The sequence below is a fragment of the Stegostoma tigrinum genome, chromosome 7, assembly GCF_030684315.1.
Source record: "Stegostoma tigrinum isolate sSteTig4 chromosome 7, sSteTig4.hap1, whole genome shotgun sequence".
In the NCBI taxonomy this organism is placed as follows: Eukaryota; Metazoa; Chordata; class Chondrichthyes; order Orectolobiformes; family Stegostomatidae; genus Stegostoma; species Stegostoma tigrinum.
In genome coordinates this window covers 60,124,974-60,137,535 of record NC_081360.1, presented here as the reverse complement: position 1 = coordinate 60,137,535, position 12,562 = coordinate 60,124,974, and the positions used below count along the sequence as shown (strand labels likewise).

The 12,562-nt window shown below is 38.8% G+C and overlaps 1 protein-coding gene across 1 annotated transcript in view; it reads right to left on the bottom strand.

Annotated features, from left to right (window-relative positions):
• Positions 1-12,562, bottom strand: part of psmd14 (proteasome 26S subunit, non-ATPase 14) — a 107,589-nt gene that overhangs the window by 94,543 nt on the left and 484 nt on the right. The gene's annotated exons all lie outside the window — the stretch shown is intronic.

Below are 12,562 nucleotides of genomic sequence, written 5' to 3'. Positions count from 1 at the left end.
AGAATTACTGCATCAATGTGTGACAAAATGCTCTGCAAATTCATTTTACTAAACTTGTAAAATTGTTGGAATAGTAACTTAAAAGTCACAATTATCAAAGTTATTAAGAACTTACTACATATAACTAGGTGTGGCCAAAACAAAATTATATGACAGCAATCCCTGAAGTATTGCTCCACAACTTTGATAATAACTTCATACAGACTTGTGTTTAATACATTAGAAGTAGATAATTCTGTGGTAAACTTCTTTTTTATACATTTTTTATACATAAATCCAAAATAATTTGAGGGGGAGTGCTTTGTATTTGAATTTCAAAACTGCTGGTTTGTCAAAGCCAGTTCACACAGTAATCTAGATGTCTATCACCACGCTGAAGGTGTCATGCTGTATTTAGAATTTATGGCTGCCAGTTTATCGAGGCTAAATCCCATTGTGCAGACTTGTTTATCATAATATGGTTCTGGAATTCAGTGCTGCAGGATAAACAAGACATGACACAAACTAAGACAGGCAGGATCATCAATAAGAGACATCACGAGTGAATAAAGATCATTAACTCACTGTAGATAATTCTGCAGAAGCTTATTTATTGTAAAATCTCATCACAGAACAGAACACATTTTAAAATGTTTTGTTAAGTGCTACATTTATTGCTTATAAAACTAGCTGAATTTCAGCCACCAACCACTTGAGTTGTTAACCTGGTCAATCTTTTCAATGATCTTAATCAGTTACTCAGTATGGGGAACAAACCCAAATATATTCTTATATCAGATTTTGGTGTTTGGCACTGAGTGACAAAAGTAAATCTCTGCTCCAGTCAGGGGAAAGCCTTTTTTTTTTAAAATGTTGAAACTTGACATCAGAAGTGTAATAGAGACTCTCAAAGCTTTTATATAGATCAACTGTGAAAAACACTACATCATGGCTAATTGCTGCACACAAACCAACAAAATTAAGTGGAAAGGACTTAGTTGCTTGGAATATTGTGGAGCTAGAACATAATATGTCTCAGTAACCATCATAATTATAAAAGTAATCATGTATTGCCTTTCTAATCTGCTGCAAAAGCAACCTGGTTTAAATCTAAAGTTTTTATAGTTGATCAGAGTTATCTTGGTCTGTATTATAAACGCTAAAACTAACACAGCAAACTCATCTCCTGTTCCACTCTATTTAGCCAATGCTTGATCTATTTTCTGGTAATGAAACCTAAAATAACAATTCAATCAATTTGTAAAGTTCAGCTCATGACAATTAGATCACATTTACCAGAACAACAGTGTCAAAATTAAGTGCTGTTCTCTCTAAATCCACATTCAAAACACGTTTTCAAGAAGTGAAAATATACCAGATAGCTCTCTCACCTGAATAAGACAAATTCTGTCCTTCTTAAAGTTTCAGCACCTCAATCCTACTACGAGATTTAGCCAGACACACACTCCCAAATGTTGCGTTGGTTATTAGACTTATCTGTCAAACTGAATGCAAGTTCTATTTTTCTACTAACTATTTAAACTTTTACAGTTTTCAACTGTCTGAAAGCCTGTAAACTATACAATAAGGCATGAAATCTTTTCATTTCCTTTCTCTTCACTGACAGAGGCTGTCTGATCAACATCCCTTATACAAGTTTAAACTGTGGTGTGAGAGATAGTGACAAGCCACATGAAACCAGAGAGGTAGTTTCTGGGAAAATGAGTAGGCAGCTTGATCAAAGCAAATAAAAAACATACGTGGGTGGCCCTGGAGAAGAGATTTTCATAACACTGCTGATCAATAACTCATCAGACCACTGTACCAGAATGGTATTGGGTTACAGATCAGAAAGATGCCAGATTTTTACCTCTAGTTTTCATTGAACAAAGCATTCAAGGTCATTACAATTGGATGCAGCATTTCCAGGTGGACAAAGACGGCAACTTCAGCCATCGTCCCCTATGAACACTGCAGCAGGTTTGCAATCACAGGCTTCATTTTGGAACAAAACCACATGGCTCCACAACCAAGTAACAGGTACTTGCTGTTTAGGTTCACACTTGAGATTGGCACTTGAGCAATTACTGGAAGGTTACCATTGAGGTTTGTAAATGTGTACAAATAATTGTACAGTATAATATGTTAACTATCTTTTAATCACTTTCTCTTTCTCACCGCTTAGTCAAATAAAAAGCCTTTTGCCTTTAAATTTACTACTTTTTTTTTCAAATTTGTCGAGAAATAATTTCTGAAAAACAGGTCAACGAAGTTGATTGCAAGGATCCTTACCAATACAGCAAGTGTAGGTACATTTCAATTATAATTGCACCCTGGAACCTGTCATCTGTCCATCCATTCCACCAACACGTACACGTCCTCTCAAAGTTCTACATGATCCTCCTCGCAACTCACAATGCTTCCAAGTTTCATTTCATCCATGAACATTGGCACTGTACGCCAAATTCTTAGTCATTAATACAAGTCAAACAATTCCCAGCAGTGACTTCTGGGAAACTCCAATATAAAGTCTGAAAATACAGTTACCATGATTTGGTTTTTTTTTAACCACTAGGCAAACTTCATATCTACTGTCTCCTTTTAGTCCATGAGAAATGGCTTTACTCAAAAATTCTGTTTGCAACATTGTGCCACATTTTTGCAAGTTCATGCACATCATGTCAACATTACCCCATTACAGCTTAAATAATAATATAGCAAATTAGTTAAACATTTCCATCATAAATTCATGCTGGATTTCCTTAATTATGCACATTTGTGCAAGTAACTATTAATTTTGTATCAAGTTAATGTTTTGAGAAGTTTCCTCACCAATTAAGTTAGACTGACCTGTAGTTGCTGGGACTTTTTTTTTAAATACTTTATTTGGAATGCAACATTTGCAATTCTCCTGTCCTCTGGCGCCATCTGAGTCTAAGGAAAATGGCAAAACAATAACTGATGCTTCTTCAATTCCCACACCTCACTTCCCTCAGCATCCTTGGATGCACTGTATCCAGTCCCAGTGCCTGATTAACACGAAACGCAAGCAAACTAACGAATGCATCCTCCGTATCAATTTTACATCCAAATATTGTGACAATGGAACCATAATAACTATTTGAGGACCCAGTCTGACAATTTCTCAAAATCAGGGACTGTTCTCATGGATCACATTGCCTTGGCCACATTATTGAGGAGGAATTCCTCCTTCTTCCATTCTTGCATCAGCTTTTCACTAATACCAAACTACTAATCGGATTCAGAATGCAAGGAACTCACAACTTTACTTGATAGGCCAGCAAACATTGAGTTTTAGCTTGAAACAAGCTTCATACTTCATTCTATTTGCCAGGGCACACACAAGTGTTTGTCATTTGCCATGCATAATATGCTCCGAGTGGGTACAACTTAAATTCCCATGTATCCTCCTGACAAGGCCCATATTCCCTTCCTTGATTTCATAAACCTTCTGGTACATTCAAAAATAATGTTTCATGGAGTAAAATAGAGCTGACTCCTCTATCCTTACAGGGAGGTTTGGTAGTGCCACTTGGGACAGTCCAAACAACGAACACATGAGGGGATTAGAACCAGAGCAGCGGGTCAGGATATGAAGATAAGAGACTAATAGGATGAATAAGCAGGGCCAGTTTAATGAACAAGGCAAGGCTATAAAAATTGTATTCAGTAAACCAGAAGGCAGAAATAACTAAAAGATGCTGAAGGACAAGATAAAGTTTCAGCCAAAATTAGAGTTCTTTATGCAAAAGGAGTTAAGGAACAAATTAAATAAATTGCAGACACAAATTGGGAACAATGGCTGCAGAATGGTCAGGACTGGGAGCTAAAAACATTCCAGGTTATAAGGTTTACAGGAGGTATAGAGAAAACTGCACAGGGAATGGATTAGCATTACTGATTAAAAACAGAATTACTTGTATGGTGAGGGAGGGTGTAATGAGGGGGAAATACCCGGTGAAGACATCATGGATGGAACTGAGGAACTACAACCACAACAGGTGTCACATATAGACCACCTGGTAGAAGCTCAGAAGCGCTAGATTGTATCAACACTGAAATTGGGCTACTATGGCACAGTAGTGTTCATGAGGGATTTTTATCTTAACATAGACTGGGAGAGACAAACAGCTGCCAGCAAGGCTGTTAATTTCTCGTGTACACCCAAGATAGTTTCCTGCAGCAAAACATCCTGGATTTCACGAGGGGACAAGCAGTATTAGATTTAGTAATGGGCAATAAGCCCAATAAAATTAGTGACGCGGTTGTTCATGAGTATTTGTGAAATGATGATCAAAACACGATCAGGTATCATGTAGAATTTGTAAGAAACAAACAATGATCAGATTTTATATTTAAGTAATGCAGACTTAATGGCATGAAGCTGAGACTATCCACAGTAACCTGGGAAGCATTGCTAATAGGTAAACCAACTGAGGACCAGTGGAGGGTGTTCAATGAAGTATTTAATGCCATTCGAAAGAAGTTTGTATCCATGAGAAGGAAAAGTTCCCTCTCACAAAACAAACAAGTCATGGACAACAAAGGAGGCGAGGGACAGCATAAAACTAAAAGGAACGGCTTGAAAAATTCAAAGAACAGTACTGATCCCACAGAATGGGACAAAAACAAGGCCAACAAGGGGCCACAAAGAAGCTTATAAGAATGGCTAAAAAGAATGATAAAAGAAAATTTGCAAGGAACACGAAAGACAATAAGAGGTGATGTTATGGTTACAGAAAGGGAAAGCAGTGGGACAGAGTAATATTGGTCCACCAAAGGCTGACAGTGGGAATATTGTCAGCGACCGCTGGGAAATGGCAGATATGCTGAACAATTATTTTTCTTCAGCATTCACAGCAGTAGCTTGCCAAAAGTCCCAAAGAAATTTACAAAAGGATCAGCTTAAAATTAGCTTAAATAAATCATTAGTAGAGAAATTAATGGAACTGAACAGTGACAAATCCCCAAAACCTTATGGTTTCCATGCCCAGGTCTTAAAGGAGGTAGGACAGCATATTGCCAATGCCCTAACCATAATCTTTCAGGGGTCCCTGTATCAGCAGTTGTATTTTTAGATTGCAAAGTTGCTCATGTTACTGTTTTCCTTAAGATGGTAACAGGGAATCCAGAGAATTATAGACCAGTTAGCCTGATGCCTGCAGCAGAAAATTGTTGGAGTCTATAATCAAGGACAGGGTAACTGATCACCTCAAAATGTTGTTAATCAGGGAGAGTCAGCATGGATTCAGAGGGTAGGCATGCCTGACAGAGTTCTCACAATGTGACAGCAGTAAGTCAATGATTTGTTCTACTGACTTCCAGAAGGCTTTTAATAAAGGCCCACACAAGAGGCTGTTAGCTAAGGTGGAAGCCTGTGGAACTAAGAACAAATTAATCACATGGACAGAAAATTGGTTGGAGCCTCAGTCATTCACAATATTCAGTAACAACTTTGGAAAAGTCAAATGTCCAAATTTACAGACAACACAAAATTGGGCAGTATTGCAGACAACTTTGCCAACAGCATACAATTACTACAGGATATTAAAAGACTCAGCAAACAGGCAAAGCTGTGACAGATAGATTTTAATACTAACAAGTGTGAGGTTATTCTTTTGGACCAAAAATGGATAGATCAGACTAATTTTTAGAAAGCACAAAGTTAATAAAATGGATGTCCAATGATATTTGGGGCTCAGGTGCACAGCTCTGTAATAGGTGCAGAAATTAGCAAAGAAGGTTAATGGAAAGCTGCTCTTGATATGTAAAGAGCTGAAGTACAAGGATATAGAAGTTATGCTGAAGTTATACAAAACCCAAGTTATACCCCACTTACAGCAGATGTGCGCACCACACCAAGGAAGGATATTTTGGTCCTGGAGGGAGTTCAATGCAGGTTCACAAGGATGATATCTGGTTTTAAGGCGTTATGAGGAGAAATTAGACAAATTAGGCTTTTATTCTCTAGAATTTAGAAGTTCAAGGGGTGATGTATTCAAGATCCTCAGGATACTAACAGTGAAAAAGACACAGTTTGTCAGACTATTTTCATTGCCAAAAGATGCTAGAACCAGGGGGCACAGTCTGAAAATCAGGACTAGGCCATTCAGGAGTGATGTCAAAAAGCACAGCTACATATAAATAGTGGAGGTTTGGAGCTCTCTTCCTCAAATAGAAGTCGATTGTTAAAATTTAAATCTGAGATAGACAAATTTTTATCGAGCAAGGGTATCATGAGTCATGGGCCCAAGGCAGGCAAATGGAGTTAGGCCATACTCTAGCCATGACCTTACTGAATGGCAGAGCAGGCTGGGGGGCACAAGGGCTTACTCCAGTTCTCATGTTCCTAATACAATTAAAACCTTGATCCTCACTCTTTCACAATTTTCTTATTCCACCTGAGCCTTTACACCAACAACTTATCCACAGTGGAATCTAAATTAAACCAGCTGCCCCACAAAACAGATCCACTGATTTTCTCACCCTGCACATCACACTCAACCTTATCCTCAAAAATCAATCCTTGACACATGCTCAAGGTTAATAACAGTAGTCATTTAAGAGAGTTTCTCCAGCCCTACCAATAGTTATTTCTGACCAAATTCTATACAACAAATTCTTTACAATTTTTAATACACAACACCCTGCCACACCTGCCTTACCTCTCTATCATTACTTTTAACTTATCAAGAGCAAAAGTCCCCATTCACTTTTTTCAGTGGGTCTAACCAACTCTCACTCAACCTCCATATACTGGCCTACTGTCTCTGATCACAATTAATCTTTCAAAATTGTTGCCTCTGCCTTTAATCCAATCAGATCTCATATCCACCAAAATCTTTTATTTCTCTGATCTAACAGACAATTTTACAGGATCTAATAAGAAGATTAGAAGTTTCAATGTGATTGCACACTGGCACAATATCATGTTGTATCATTCTCTCTGTAGCTAAAATCATTTAGTACTACATCATTATCTTTTGCTCCATTAGTTTCTCAGATCTCCTCACAGCCTTACTTTGTATTCAGAATGTGAGAATCTCAAACTCTCTGTACCCAGAATGGAAATTACCTGCCCAAATCATATGCTCCTTAAATCTTACAGTAAATCCCTTAGCACTCATATAGACAGCAAAACTTGGCACTATGTTCTTCAATTCTCATGTTACCTCATGACCACTGACCACTTTTTCATTCCTCTGCTTATCAACATCAATTTGTCTCCCTTCCTCAAGCACAGTTTCTTCATTATCACTGTTATCATTGCTGTTAAGAAATCCATGCTAAATCCTTCCACATTGTCCACCTGCTCAGTATGTAGAAACATTTGCAGGTCATTTAACCCCTTGAGTCTGTTTGGCCATTTAACTAGATCATTGTTGATCTGTACCTTATCTCAACTACTTTCCCTCATGCCCATTGCTTATTTCACAGAACTCTACTGTCTCTTTCACCTGAAGAGTGTTGTTTCTATGCAAATAAAGTTCCATCTCTCACCACTCCACGTGCAAGTCCATCTAATTCAATTAGAAAGAGGATAATTAACTAAATTGGAAATAATTTAAAAACTGATTGGCAAAAGGAGTAAAAGGGAAATCGGAATGATTTTCATCTTAGGGTTATTATGCACTCATACAATTTACCAAAACGATAATGTAGTTAGATTACATTGAAAGTTTTAAAAGACATTGGACTCGTACTTAAAGTCTAACTTGCAGGGTTAGGAAAGAATTGGGGGTGTAAGGCTAAACTGAACTCATCATTCAAAGAGGCAGCACAGACACAATGTGGCAAATAGCCTCCTACTATGCTGCAAAATTCAATGATCTTTTCATTCTGCTCATTTCAGGTGGACTACATTAATTAAACCTTAATGCACCTCCAATCCATTCATCCATCACCTTCAACACAATTAGCAGGAGGCTAGCCTCTAGATAAATGTAGCATAAGTAAAGCTAACTCTTGGCTTCTGTTAGCACCTTCAATGATCAGGTTTCATGTCCAATATCCCAGGTTACCACCTCAAGGAGAGTGACCAAACAGCTTTTCATTATGCTGTGCTCCCTCCACCTATATTAATTTCCTCAATCTCTTCAATATTAATTGCTTGTCAAACATGACTCAGTGGATAGAAGATTGTATTTTTAAACCCTGCTCCTTGGACCTGAGCACAAAAATCTAGGCTGGCATTTCAGTACAGTCTGAAGGATGTTCTGCACTGTTGACAGGTGTCACCTCCCAGGTGAAACATCAAAGTGAGAACCTCATCTGCATTCCATGGTGAATGCAAAAAGATCCCATGGATCTACTTTTGAGTCTAGGAGTTATACCCGGTATAATACAGGTAAAGCACTGCAGATGCTGGAAATCTGAAATAAAAATGAAGTGCAAGAGAAACTCAGCAGGTTTGGCAACATCTGTGAAGAAGAAACTGCATTCACATTTTGAGTCCAGTTGCACTCTTTTTCAAAAGAGTCCAAAGAACTATCATCCCAGTGTTGTGGTCAATATTTTTTGCCTGAATCAGCATCACAATGAGATTGTTGCATCACACTCGATTTGTCGTTTCTGGCACCTTGCTGGGCCAAGGGGCTCGCTGTGTTTCTGTCATTACAACAGTGACTGTACTTCAAAAGCAGAGTGGCAACAATTTAATCCAGAGATGTGCAACAGACACATGGGAAAGCAGCAAATCCTCAGAGGGTTGTAGGGCCAAAGGAGATTAACAAGATGGGAGCTGAAAGACCATGGAGACAAAAACAAGTATAAGAATTTCAAAATTAAGGCATTGGCAGATCAGAAATCAATTTAAGTCAGTGAACACAGGAATTATGAGTGAACAGGGTTTGAAAATCAATACATGAAAAGCAATCATCAGAAAAAAGGTGCTAGAGAAACTACTGGATCTGAAGACTGAGAAATCCCCACGAACTTGACAGTCTACATCCTAAGGTCTGAAAATTGGGACACAGATATTGGATAGATAGGCTTCAGCTTTCCAAAATACTTTAGATTCTCAAGGGTTCCCAGCAGATTGGAAAATGACAAATGTAACACTTTTATTCAAGAAAGGAAAGAGCCACAAAGCAGAAAACTATAGCTATCCAAACATCTGTCATAGGAAAGATGCCAGAATCCAATGAGGTTGCAACAGAGAAAATCTTAATGTGATCAAGTAGCCAGAAAATAACTTTGGGAAAGGGATATAGCAAGTAATTAAGCTATTAGTGTTGTCTTAACAAAATAACATTCAGAGTAGAGGAGAATCAATAGATGTGGTGTATAGTATTTCCAAAAGGTATTTGAGAAGGTACCATATTAACAGTTGTTCACAAGAGCACATCGCATAGGGGGTAACATATTAGCTTGGATAAAGGATGATTAACCAACAGGATCCAGAAAGTAGGGCTTAATGAGGCATTTTCGGGTGGGTAAGCTGTAACTACGAGGGTGCCACAGAGGTCAGTGTTAGATCCTCAACTATTTATGATTTACATCAAAGATTTGGATGAGGAAACCTAATGTACAATAACTAAATTGGCAATGATACGAACAGGGATGTGAAAGTACATTGTCAAGAGGAGGTAGAAAGTCTGCAAAGTGATACAGACAGTGTATGGAAGTAGACAAAAATCTGGCAGGTGGAAAATAACATGAATCAACGTGAACTTGTCCGTTTTGATAAGAAGAGGAGAAAGGTAAAATAAATTTAAATGCACATAGCTGTAGGGCTCAATTGCACAGAGGGATCTGAGGCTCCCGGTACATGCATCACAGAAGGACAGCAAGCAGGTACAGTAATGGTTAGGAAGGCAAATGAAATGTTATTTATTGTAAAGCAAAAAAAAATCAGAGTACAGGAGTTTTACTGCAGCTGGACAGGCCATTGGTGAGACCACAGTTTTGGTCTCATTGTTTGAAAAATAAACAATTGCTTTAGATGTTGTTCAGTGAAGGCTTACCTGTCTCATTCCTGGGATGAAGGGCTTATTATATCAAGAAAGGTTGAACAGATTAAACCTATATCCATTGGAATTTAGAAGAATGAGAAGCGATCATATTGAAACATTCATCTTAAGGGGACTGGATAGGGTTGATAGCTGGAGGACATTTTCTTTGTGGTGAAGACTAAAATCAGGGACATAGTTTGAAACATGCGGTGTCCCTTTTAAGACAGAAGACATATTTTCTTTCTTTCAGAGTCAGTACATCCCCAGAAAGTAGTGGACTGAGGTCTTCAAGTTCATTCAAGGCTCAGTTAGACAGACAGATTTTTGAAAGACAAGGGAGTCAAAGATTACAGTGCAGAAAGGAAAATAGAGCTGAGACCACAGCTAGATCAGCCATGAACTTACTGAAAGATAGAACAGATGAGAAGGATCAAGTGGTCTACTCCTGCTCCGATGTTTCTAGACACAGTGCAAGTGAGGTTCTGGGCAATAACATTTTGAGTTCGAGTTTATATAAAGTGTAAGATACGAAGGCAGCGAGTCTAGACATAACATAGAACAATACAGAGCAGAACAGGCCTTCGGCCCTCGATGTTGCGCCGACCTAGGAACTAATCTAAGCCCCTCCCCCTACACTATCCCATTGTTATCCATATGCTTATCCAAGGACTATTTAAATGCCCCTAACGTGGCCGAGTTCACTACACTGACAGACAGGACATTCCATGCCCCTACCACACTCTGAGTAAAGAACCTGCCTCTGACTTCTGTCTTAAATCTATCACCCCTCTACACCTTATCTAATCCTTTGATCATCTTGTATGTCTCTATAACAAATGCATTGATGTGGTTTCAACACTGGATGAGCTAAGACAAGTGTCAAAAGTGCAGTGTTACAGAGGTGGAAATAGGGTCTCTTGGTGATGGGTCTATGGTAAGATACTTGGACACCATGTTGTAACTGGTCTGATGCATACCTCAGATGGTGACAAGGGAGATGAGTAAGGTAGCTAGGGAACAGAGTTTGTGGCAGGAATCGAAGACGGTGGCTTCTGTCCTTTCAATATTTAACTACGAAACACTTTTTTTGATCCATTCTTTGTCAGACATGATGCAAGACAAATCAGAGGCTGTGGAGGGATTAGTCATGGTCACCTTGTTATACGAGGGTTCAGTAAAGATTGATCAAGATGTTGTCAGGAACGGGGGGTTTGAAATGTAAAAATATACTTGAAAGGCTGGGACTTGTTTCACTGGAGCACAGGAGGTTGAAGGGTGACCTTATTGAGGTTTATAAAATCAAGAGGGATATAGATAAGGTGAATGACAAGGGTCTTTCCTGGGGGATTCAAAAGCAGGGGACATATTTTTTACGATGATATGAGAAAAATTTAAAAAGGAACTGACAGGCAGCATTTTTACAAAGAGTGGATCATATGTGAAGTGAGCTGCCAAAGAAGGTGGTCAATGCAGGTACAGCTACAAGGTTTAAAAGACATTTGAGTAAATTCATGAATAGGAAAGATTTGAACGGATATCAGCCAAGCTCAGGCAGGAGGGACTAGTTTAGATGGGAACATGGTCAGCATGAACTGATTGGACTAAAGGATCTGTTTCCATGCTGTAGGACTATGATTGAGAGTTAGTGGCAAGGTAGGTTGCTAATTATCACTACGTTAAGTGTTGCTAGCAATGTGGAACTTGATTTTTGTTTTCAGATGATACTACCCAAACAGCAACAGGTAGATGAAATGCAGGTCTTGCTGCATACAGACCCAGGCTACTTCATTTTCTAAGGACTTGCAAATTGAACTGAAAATTCTGACATCAGTGGACATTTCCAAATATGATTTTGTTAAGGTTAGGCCCAAGACACTGTCCTAAGGATCCTTTTTGAAGCTCTGGAGAAAAGATGATTCAATTTCAACAACTGCTACGATCTGTGTGCTAGGATGAGGAGGTCCCAGTGTTGGACAGGAGTGAGCAAAGTGAGAAGTCAACATGACACGAGGTTACACTTGAAGAAGCAGCACTCCAAAGCTTTTGGTTTTCAAATAAACCTGTAGGCATGACTCCAGTTAGTGGGAATTCCCCCCTACCACATCCTTTTCAATGACTGGGGATCTTTGCAACCACACTTGGGTCCATTGGTACCTTGATATCAATCTTAATGAGCAATCTGGAATTTAGTTATTTTCTCCAGCATTGGACCAATGCTGTGACGAGATCACAGCCATGTGATCCTGTCTTGAGAGGCGCACTAAAAGAGGAAGTCTCTTCCGGGATGTTGACATTTCTCAAGATAATATTTTCAACTTCATTATTAATCATCCACAATAGATTCTAGAAAGAGAGACACACCATGTCTCTCTTCTGCATATTGTAATATGGTGACGATCTGTAATTTGATATCAATACTAATCACGCTTCTTTCCTAGGTCTCTTGTACTACTTCTTCCCGCATTGTGTCACATGCCCACGTCCTTTGTTGGAGTGGAAAATACAGGACTTCTTCCTACCCCAATCACTTCAAAGTATGAGCCAGCCACCTGGCAGTTTAAAAAACGCCACCCTCCGAGATACTTTATCCACTCCCTCCAGACGCTACT